Consider the following 10,122-nt stretch of genomic DNA (forward strand, 5'->3'; position numbering starts at 1 on the left):
ACACACACACACACACACACACACACACACACACACACACACACTGTCCTTAACCCATACCCACAAGACTGTGCTCATTGTCATAAAGACTGAACACAAGGGACAGATTCTCACTCTCTTGTAATAGTAGTGCATTAGCTTTTCTGGTAGACAATTTGGCCAGTGCCAGTTACACCCTTTTGACAGAAATACTTCTTTTTCTTTGGAACAATACCGAGAAAAATACATATATTCACAGAAATAGTCCTGTTCTGTAGTACAACTGTATGGGAACTTCTATTTGAAATACAAAGTAGTTTATATTTTAGGCTTGGCAGGTTTCTTTATTTGTTTTGTTTTGTTTTTGCTTGACAGGTTTCTAAATGAGTATTCAACTCTGTCATTGTGTTAGTGAGTCCGCCATTGACAATACAGAAATAAATAGGCATGACTGTGTCCCAGTAAAAACCCCATGGATAAAAACAGGCACCAGTGAATAGGTTTGGTCTATAAACTATAATTTGCCAATCTGAACACTACAAATTATAATTTATAAATGGAGCCATCTACATTTCCACCAATCTGGAAATGACAAACCACTTCATATGGTCTGTACAAACCTTTTCTTAGGGGTATGGGGATGTGCCTGTGTGGGGAAAAAAAATCTGGACACAGGCCATCGGCTTAGAGTAATCCTAATTCCCTAAGGGGCAGAAACTATGTAAGCATGGAAAAAGGATTAGAAGAAACGGACAAGATTTTAACAGCAATGATGGTTTTAATTTTCTTTTTATATTTCTCAGGATTCAAATTCCCTATAATGTGTGTGTGTTTAATTTTTTAAATTGAAAAAACAAAGTTTGAAATGACACAAGTGGACTTCTGTTGTGAATAGTATTGCATAAATCAGTCATTCCCCAGGTTCATGTGGAAATAATCCAAACTTGAAAACAAAGAGGAAAATCCCACCATTTTCCATCATTTCTGGCAGAATCAGGAGACAAACAGCAAAATTTTAAAACATTAAAAAAGTGTGTGTGTGTGTGTGTGTGTGTGTGTGTGTGTGTATTTGTGTGTGCATGTACACATGCACATATGCCTGCTGAGGCCAGAGGGGGGCATTGACTCCTCCTCAGAAACTGGAGTTACAGGTGGCTATGGCCCAATATGGGTGCCAAGAACAGAGCTTGGGTCCTTTGTAAGAGCAGTGTGTGCTCTTAACCACTGAGCCATCCCTCCAACCCCTAACAAACACCAGGATTTTAAAAAAGAGATACACACAGCCCACACAATTTCTCCAGAGGTATATGTAGGTAAGCATGAAGAAGAGACGTCTAGAAAACTGTAAAAGATAATGCCCATCTGGGGCTCTGTCTCTGTCAAGCCCTGCTCCCAGGATGCCTCACTGCCACGCTACAGCTTTCCCTATTTTTTTGTATACACAGTCCTAATCAAATGTTAGGACAATTCGCTTTAACATTCAGGAACTCAGAGAATACTGCTCCTACGAGCCTTCTGGAAGAATTCCTAGGAGATAAACCCTGGCCAACTGGGAAGTAACGGGGTAGAAACTGGGACACTCTGGATACACCAACGGTAAAAGCAAGACCGCAGAAAATGTGGGCTTTGGAAGTCACACTAGGAAAAAACAAACTGAGGAGCAGCAGGAAGGAATTAATAAAAATAACAGCAGGTATTAGAGGGGTGGAATAACCCACTAATAGTAGAATAACAGAACTAAAAGCTTTTAGAGTGGAGATAGCCATCTGCTAACTAGCTTAATCAGGGAAGGGGGCAGGAGTAAACACTGCCAGTAAGACCTGTTCTGAAGAAATAACTACAAGATCTAAGCAGGGCTCATAAAAGAAAGACCACTTCACTACAATCAAGACCAACACTTATGAAAACCTAGATGGATGGGACAATTTTCAAACTAAGTTGAATATTCCTAACCTGAGTCCAGAAGAGCAAATGTAAACAGACTGATTTCTATAAAGGAATAAAAAGCAGATCATTGGTAAGGAGCCTCTTCTGCTAAAAAAAATATGCCAGACCTAGCTGGTTCCATGGAGGGCTTCTACCCAGCTTCACAGAGCGGGAAAGGCCAACCTTCTCAAAGCGACACTAGAACCTAGATGTGACACACATCTCCTACATATTCCAAAGTCAATGCTAAAAAACTCTGAACCCCCTCAAAGTAGAATTAACAACCACTTTGTGTGCATACTGGTGTAAAAATCATGGGGTAAATATTAACAAACACTCCAGGACACTGACAGAGCTATCATAATCAGGTGGTGCTTATGACAGGAATAAAGACCATTTAATTATAGAAGATACATTGATTTGTCATACTAACTTTCTTTTTTGTTTTGTTCTCTCTTCTCGCCCCCTACCCCCGGCCTTTCCTCTCTCTTTTCGGAGTGAGGAATTGAGTCACGGTCTCACTATGTAGCCTTGACTGTCCTAAAATTCATCTAGACCAGGCTGGTCTCAACTCTTAGTTCTAATTCTCAAGTACCAGGGTAACAGATGTGCACCACCACCACATCAGTTTCACTACCTACTCTTCATAGGAACATTTGAAAATGCTACCTTATAATGCAATAATAATAATAAATCTAGCTATATAGCTGTTAAGGCTACTGCAGTTGCTCTAAACCACACTGATACTCTGTTGACAGTTTCTTGAATGTTGTAGTTTTCAAGGCACTCACCAGAGCTAGTCACATATGAGACCCAGAAGCTGTGGATGTAGCCAGCAAGGACAGGTTAACGCTGATCTTCTGCAGTGCAGTTTCCATGGAGCTGGGGGCTGAACACTGCTCTGCAGTTGTTAGCAAAAGCTACTGAGTGCAGTGGCAAAGGGAAAACAACAGACTCTCTTGTTCCATAGTGAGATGTGAACGGACACAAATGGCCCATCTTCCTCTTCTAGGCACATGTATAACTTTGTTCAGACACACATATAAATACACACAGACACACTCAGACATACATGGACACAGACACACAGACACACACACAGACACACACACAGACACACACACACACACACACACACACACCATATAAAAATTCAGAAAAAGAAAGAGAAACTTGAAGGTATTACAAAATAAATAGAAGAAATACAAAGTCAGATTTTATTTAATTATTCATTTACCAAAGAACAAGGAGTTGTACCAAAGGGGTCAAAGGTGGTAGACTAACGCTTTGGCACTGAGCTGCCTCCATCCCTGACCCTGGCTATGGTTTTGAAGCAGCTGCCATGCAGCTCATGAGTGTGGCTGTAGCCAGTCACGTCCACACCCAGAGAGAACTAGATACGAGGAGAGTTCTCAGATAGACCTGGAAGCTTTAGGGACTGGTGGGGGAGATAACAATAGCGTTTTCAGAAATGTAAAGTTTAATATCAATGCTGTTCTATGGCAGCCTCACATACTCTCCATTGATAACCTATCTAACTCATACAAGGGGTGGTGTCTCTAATACAAGGACCCCTAATGAATTGGCTCCCATTCTAGAATCTCGCTGCGGCCATCAAACATCAGTTATCTCAACAAACAGGCATTCACAGGTAGAGATTGCAGGGAGGTGTCAATCTAAAAGAGGCACTTAAAAGCTACACCAGAAATGAACGTGTGTGTGTGTGTGTGTGTGTGTGTGTGTGTGTGTGTGTGTGTGNGNGAGAGAGAGAGAGAGAGAGAGAGAGAGAGAGAGAGAGAGAGAGAGAGAGAAAGGTTATTGATGCCAAACTTAAGGACTTGAGTTTAATTCTTGGAACCCACTTAGTGGGAAGAGACAAGTGATTCTCACAAGTTCTGATTTCACACATGCACCACAGTATGCCTGCCCACCTAATAAAGAAATGTAACACACACACACACACACACACACACACACACACACACACACACACACGGGCAGGGAGATGAAAAAAAAATCAACACTTGAGGAGACACAGACTGAGGCATATGGGCAGCAAGTTCACATAAAGGTTTCATTAAGATGTGAGCAACCCTGCAAGCTACAGTCAGGGCAGTACCACAGGGAGAATGGACACTTGCTTCCAAACCATAATTATAGGACAGGCCTTGTTCTAGAAAGTGACTTTCTCATTTCAGCCACACAATAAGGGCCCTGTGGGGGTAAAAGCATTCTTCCCATTATTTTTAACTGGACTTTAGACAAATTAACTTTCCCAGAGTCACATCAGGAGAACCAGAACTTCCAAGCCAGCCAAGAAAGGGGGTGGGGGGACATGGCTGCTAATGAAAGAATTAAGGGCTCCAAAATCTTCCCAGGAGGTAGAACAGAATGAAAGAAATGCTGATTGGAAAGGAAGATAGACACTAGTTCAGCTCTGACTACAAAAGATTTTAGGATATGGTGTGCTGGTTAGTTCAGTCAACTGGAAAAATCTGGAATCATCTGAGAAAGGAGTCTCAGTTGAGAGATCGTGGACATCAGATTGGCCTATAGCAGACTGTCTTCAGAACTGACCCAGCCCACTGTGGGTAGCACCATTCCCTAGGCAGGTGGGAGGGCAGGTGGGCATCTTGGACTGACTAAGAGTAAAGGGGGCTTCCTGAGCAAGCAGTAGCATGAGTTCCTTCTCTCCTTCTGCTCTTGGCTGTGGATGTGATATGGCTAGGTTCTTGAAGCTTCCTGTCTTCATTACTTTGAAGTGATGAACTGTAACCTCAAATTATAAGATAAAATAAACCCTTCCTCCCCTCATTTGTTTTGGTCAGAGTATTTTATCATGGTAACAGAAACAAAGAAGAGAACATTCAGGAAGAGGTATCAAGGGTACTTGAGGCTAAATATATAACACATACAAAATGTTTCATGTACCCAAACCTAATCTTCTCTAGCACAACCATTTTTGCAAGAGAAGAGGAAAAATGATCTGACTTCAATTTGTTCAGCATTTATTTTCATATATATATATATATATATATATATATATATATATATATATATATATATTTGCCACAAGTAATTACTGTGAAAAGGGAGCTATGCTTGGGTAGAACATTTTTAATCATGAAATGGCATTTGACAATGTAATTATTCCCATAGTCTGAAAAAGGAACCCATCAGTGGGCTACAGAGTTCACAGAGTGTGAACAGAGAATGGTCTATGCTCCTGATACCTACAGACACCTACTGAGGAATGGCATAAAATTCCTATTAATACCAATGTGCAACTCTACAAAAAACAATGTAGGAAACTGTGTCTCTGTGTGTGTCTCTGTGTGTGTGTGTCTGTGTGTGTGTGTGTCTCTCTGTGTGTGTGTGTGTGTCTGTGACTGCACGCATGCACATGCATGTGTGCAGATGATGCCTGGGATCATTGTGTGGTGGTCAGAGATAAACATTGGGATTCAATCTACTCAAGTTTTTTAGACAGGCCCTCTCACTTACCTAGAACTTGCCACATAGGCCTGGCTCACTGGTCAGCGAGCTCCTGGGTTCTGCCATGCCAGTGCTAGGATGGCAAAAGTGTACAACTACAACCAGCTGTTTTCTATAGGTCCTGGGGTGGGGGTTAAACCAGATCCTCCTGCTTGCAGTTACCAACTAAACTATCACCACTGCCCTCATGCTGCTCCTTGGAAAGAGCTCAGAACCTTGGAAGTTGCTTGGGTGTGGTCTCCTCTTCTGTAGGTGAGGTAGAAGCTAAGTCTCCAAACTACAACTTTGCTTCCAAAGTCTATTCTGCTTAGTTCTCCCCTCCAGCAAGACTGGCAATGCCCAACAGGGCTGAGGCCATGACTAAGCTCAGTTTTCTCAGCATTAAATATCTTAAAGCATTTTAAAGATGAATTTACATTAACTTCCTCTCCTACCACTCAACCACAATCACTTTGAGCCAAAATTAGTCAATAATGGTGAATCGTAACTCTGTTACAAAAATAAAAAGGAGATCTGGGGGAAATTCCCTAGAGAGTTTCTTGTTCAACTGTCTTGGCTAAAGGATGGAGACGGGACCAAGGATGGGGAGGAAGATCACTACTGGGGCTAACCTTGGCTGGGAACCAGTTTCTTCTGGTTCTTTACCTAGGGCTTCACACTGTCCAAATGAGAATCAGGTCACTGAATAAAAACGGGCTAGAAAATATACACAGAGATGTTGAGCCAACAAGATCTAGAAGAGGCCACCAGCACTGATGGGCCCAGCAGAGGGGACAGTGATGCTTATTCATGCCACACCTTCTCTTGGTCGGCCCCTTAGCTTCCAGATCTGGAAGCTCTGGCTGGGGAGAACAGTTGAAAGGAAATCGTAGAGAATTGTCTTGCTTGAAGACGAACTGCTGCACACACTGATGTAATGTCCACCTAACAATGCTATGCATAGCAGCAGGCTGGAGCAGAGGTTAGCTTCAGAGAACATGGCAAAGCTTCAGTGGACTAACCTGAATCTTCCATCAGGTCAGGAACCTAGGACAGTTAGAAACCCTAATGCATCCCTAAGAGTGAGGAGGAATCTTAGCTCCAGGTCGTACCTCACAATGAGGTTCTACTTCACTGCAAATTGACAGGCATTGGAAACTGCCATGTCTCGGAAACTCAGTTTTCTCATATGCAAAATGAGGCTACAAACTCAGTACCATCACCCTCACAGAGTGAAGGAGAGGTTACATCAGATGCCCTTAAAGAAGGAAGAAGAGGAGGTAGGGTTTTGTGGTAACGTTACCTTTGACCCCTGGCTGAAAGTGAGGTTAAGAACAATGCCTTAGCAGGATCAATCTGCCCAATGGTGCAATAATAGCCAAATCTGTTACAGGGGCAACCAACCACGTTCTGACTTGACATGAAGGCCTCTCCAGAGAAAAGAATCCTCACGTGGTATTGTAACCCTGGTCACAAGCATACAGCTAGGGACTGTCACAGTCTCTAATGGAGAAGCTACTGCTTCTGTTTTATTAAGTGGACAGGACATGCTCATCAAATTGCCTTCTAAATAAATATATGTATGCCCATAGGTTAGTGCTGCTGTCAGACTTGTCAGAGAAGCTGCTTTTTGCAACGGGCAGAGGTCAGTGTAGAGGCTCATCACTGGTCAATGTGATTAGACTGAGTGACATTTGAATGCTGAGCCAGAAGTAGGGCATTCATATCCTTCTCCAAGGCTCAGGGAGAAATGGCAGAAGGCATGTAAGAGCTGAAGGGGTGGAGGTTACTATGGAATTCTTGCTTTGAAAAATGTCATGGCCACTGCATTCCTGAACATATGACAGCTGTGATTCACCAACCAGGCTCTTGACATGGTTGGGCCATCAAGATACTATCACGAGCAAGGAAGAGCTCATAAGGCCATCTCATCCTTGAGGGTATGTATAGTTAGTGGATACAGTCTGGGGAGAGAGAGAGAGAGACATTTCCTTCAGTGGTGAAAACTGGTAAGGTATTCATGCTCCTGGAAACAGCCAGAATTTAACTTATCTCATTTGGTCAGGGGGTGGGGGGAGGAAACGTTAGCACCACTAGATGGGAAGAGAAGGATCCGAAGGAGTAGGAGAGACGTAGGGAGAGTGACAGGAAGTAGGATGATTAAAAAAACACTGTGCAATATATGAAAGTGTTTATTATATGAAACCCGTGTACTAATATAAAATAGCTCCATTCAGGGCAAGATGGACTGTGTTTAAAGGCCAGGCTTTGGGCATCTTAACACCAAGTTGTTTTCCTAAGCAAAGTGCCAACCAGCTAAACTTCTCGTGATCTACTTGGCCAAAGTCTAGGATACCACTCTCTCAGAAATAACGTCTGCCCAATCAAAGCCCAAACGTGCCTCGGACAGGAGCCATTAACAGTCCCTCGCCTGTTATGAAGCCAACACACGTACACTGAAGCTGAAATGAGGCACACGCTTCACATATACTGACCTACCTGGAGACTGGGGGCAGTTTCAGAGACGGCACTTGTGTTCATCAGATTCACATTACTATAACAAAATCCCTGAGATAAAGAACTTATCATGGAAACTGGTTACTGGGGCTAACTGATTTGAAGGTTCTGGTCCAAGACGGCGTGGGTTCATTGACTGGGGCTTCAGGCGGGAACAGTAATGGTGAAGAGAGTTGGGGAGGGAAAGCTGCTCACCAGTCAGCCAGGAGACAAAGAGAGAAAGAAAGGACTGAAGGCCTAAGGCCTCCCACTGGGCTTCTCCTCCAGCAAAGCATCTCCCAGTGACATCACTCCAAGTGCCAAGCTTTTAAGCCTGGGGCCTCCAGGAGGCAGTCAATATCCAAACACATTAGTTCTCAAGAAGGTACGCAGGCACAGGAGATAGCTCAGTTGGTAACATAATAACCCCAAACTCCACCCTCAGAAGCCATGTAAAACAAATAAATAGACAAGCAAACAATAACACACACCAACACACACAGTGACAACCCTGTAACCCAGGGCTGGGGAGGTACAGGTGGCAGACGTAAGTAGCCTGCCTTCCTCAGCCAGTCTCAGCCAGGGAAAGACCTTGTCTTAAAAACCAAGGTGGATACCGCCCAAAGAACAAGAGTTGAGATTGTCCCTTGGCCTCCACCCATGCCCACACATCCCACAGGGGCACACACACACACACACACACACACACACACTAAGGTATCTGATATGATATAACCAAACCAGAGAACTGAATCCTCCTTTTGTGTGTCTGAACACCAGGGTTTTTTGTTTGTTTGTTTGTTTTTTGTTTTGTTTTGTTCTATTACAGACAACACTCGGGTATTTATTTTGTATTCCTTATTGTTCTTGACTTTCTGCTCACAGGTGATATAAGATCAACTATCTTCCCAGCACTTAATTATTTTAAGGGCTGGTAAGGTGGTGGCTCATTAGGTAAAAGGAAAACTCTACAAAATTTTCCTACAATCTCCTCACATGTACCATGACATGCACATACCCATGTGCATATACCTTTATATGTATATATATATATATATATATATATATATATATATGTACAATAATAGATAAAAACTTAAGATAAATGCTTATTTTCCCAACCTCTGTCATTACTAGTGATGGGAATGGCTAATGAGATGTAAAATGAGCTCTGCTGGACAGGTGCTGACTGTATGTGTGTGTGTGTGTGTGTGTGTGTGTGTGTGTGTGATTGTATGTTTGTGGGCATGTTTGTATATGTGCAAGTGCACATATGTATGTGTGCATGTGTGTGTGTGCATGTGTGTGTATGTGTGTAGTTATGCATGCGTATGTGTGCATGTATAAAATGAGCTCTGCTGGGCAGGGTCTGGTGGTATGCATGCTTGTGTTCATATGCATGTATATGTGTATGAGTGAGAATTGTGATAGAATGCTTGCTTAGTAAGAGAGACTGAGGCCCCATATTGCTTCCTCCAACAGTCTACTTTCAGCCAATTAACTACTTAAGAAGTGGCTAAGAGTTTCTAATCAATGCTTAGAAATGCAACAAGAATCCCCTGCCTCACTCAGTGGGCAGGGGAGTGGTACTAGAGACAACCTGTGCTGGAATAGTGTGTGGAGATGTTTATTGTCTATTGGTCTTTTTTCATGGACCCAGGGTCCTTTCTTCTCCCTGACTTGAAGCTAGGAATCAAATTTGATCATGTATCTTGCTTTGATCAATGAAGCATTTGTGCTCAAGGATACCTTCTAAGGTGTGAACAACACCAATGGTGGACATGCACTCCCATACTTCCATTGCTACCATGAGAACATACAGCACTAGTTGGACAACTCCAGAAGGCACAAGACACAAGCAGTCTCCCATCTGCTTCATGATCAGTCAACGTCATCTGCACCATCATGAGAACTCAGGAGCAAGAAAGTCTATGTTCTGCAGGTAACAGAGATTCTGGCACGGGCACACACTATATTATGACTGACACACAACCTATATTTTAAAATTAGATAATTTAATAAATTGTGATATATATGATTTGTGGTAGTTTGAATGACCACCTCCCCCCAGACTTGAATATTTGAATGTTTGGTCCCCAGTTGGTAGAACTGTTTGAGAAGGATAAGAAGGTATGACCTCAGAGGAGGTGTGTATCACTATGGGTGAACTTTGAGATTTCAAAAGCCCATTGCATTCTCAGTTTCTCTCTCCTCTCCTCTCCTCTCCTCTCCTCTCCTCTCCTCTCC

General features: G+C 42.8%; 1 protein-coding gene across 2 annotated transcripts in view; it reads right to left on the minus strand.

The window, feature by feature from the left end:
• Thsd4 (thrombospondin type 1 domain containing 4) overlaps positions 1–10,122 on the minus strand; it is a 560,327-nt gene that overhangs the window by 230,153 nt on the left and 320,052 nt on the right. The window lies entirely within an intron of this gene.

This window comes from Mus pahari, chromosome 10 (assembly GCF_900095145.1).
Source record: "Mus pahari chromosome 10, PAHARI_EIJ_v1.1, whole genome shotgun sequence".
In the NCBI taxonomy this organism is placed as follows: domain Eukaryota; kingdom Metazoa; phylum Chordata; class Mammalia; order Rodentia; family Muridae; genus Mus; species Mus pahari.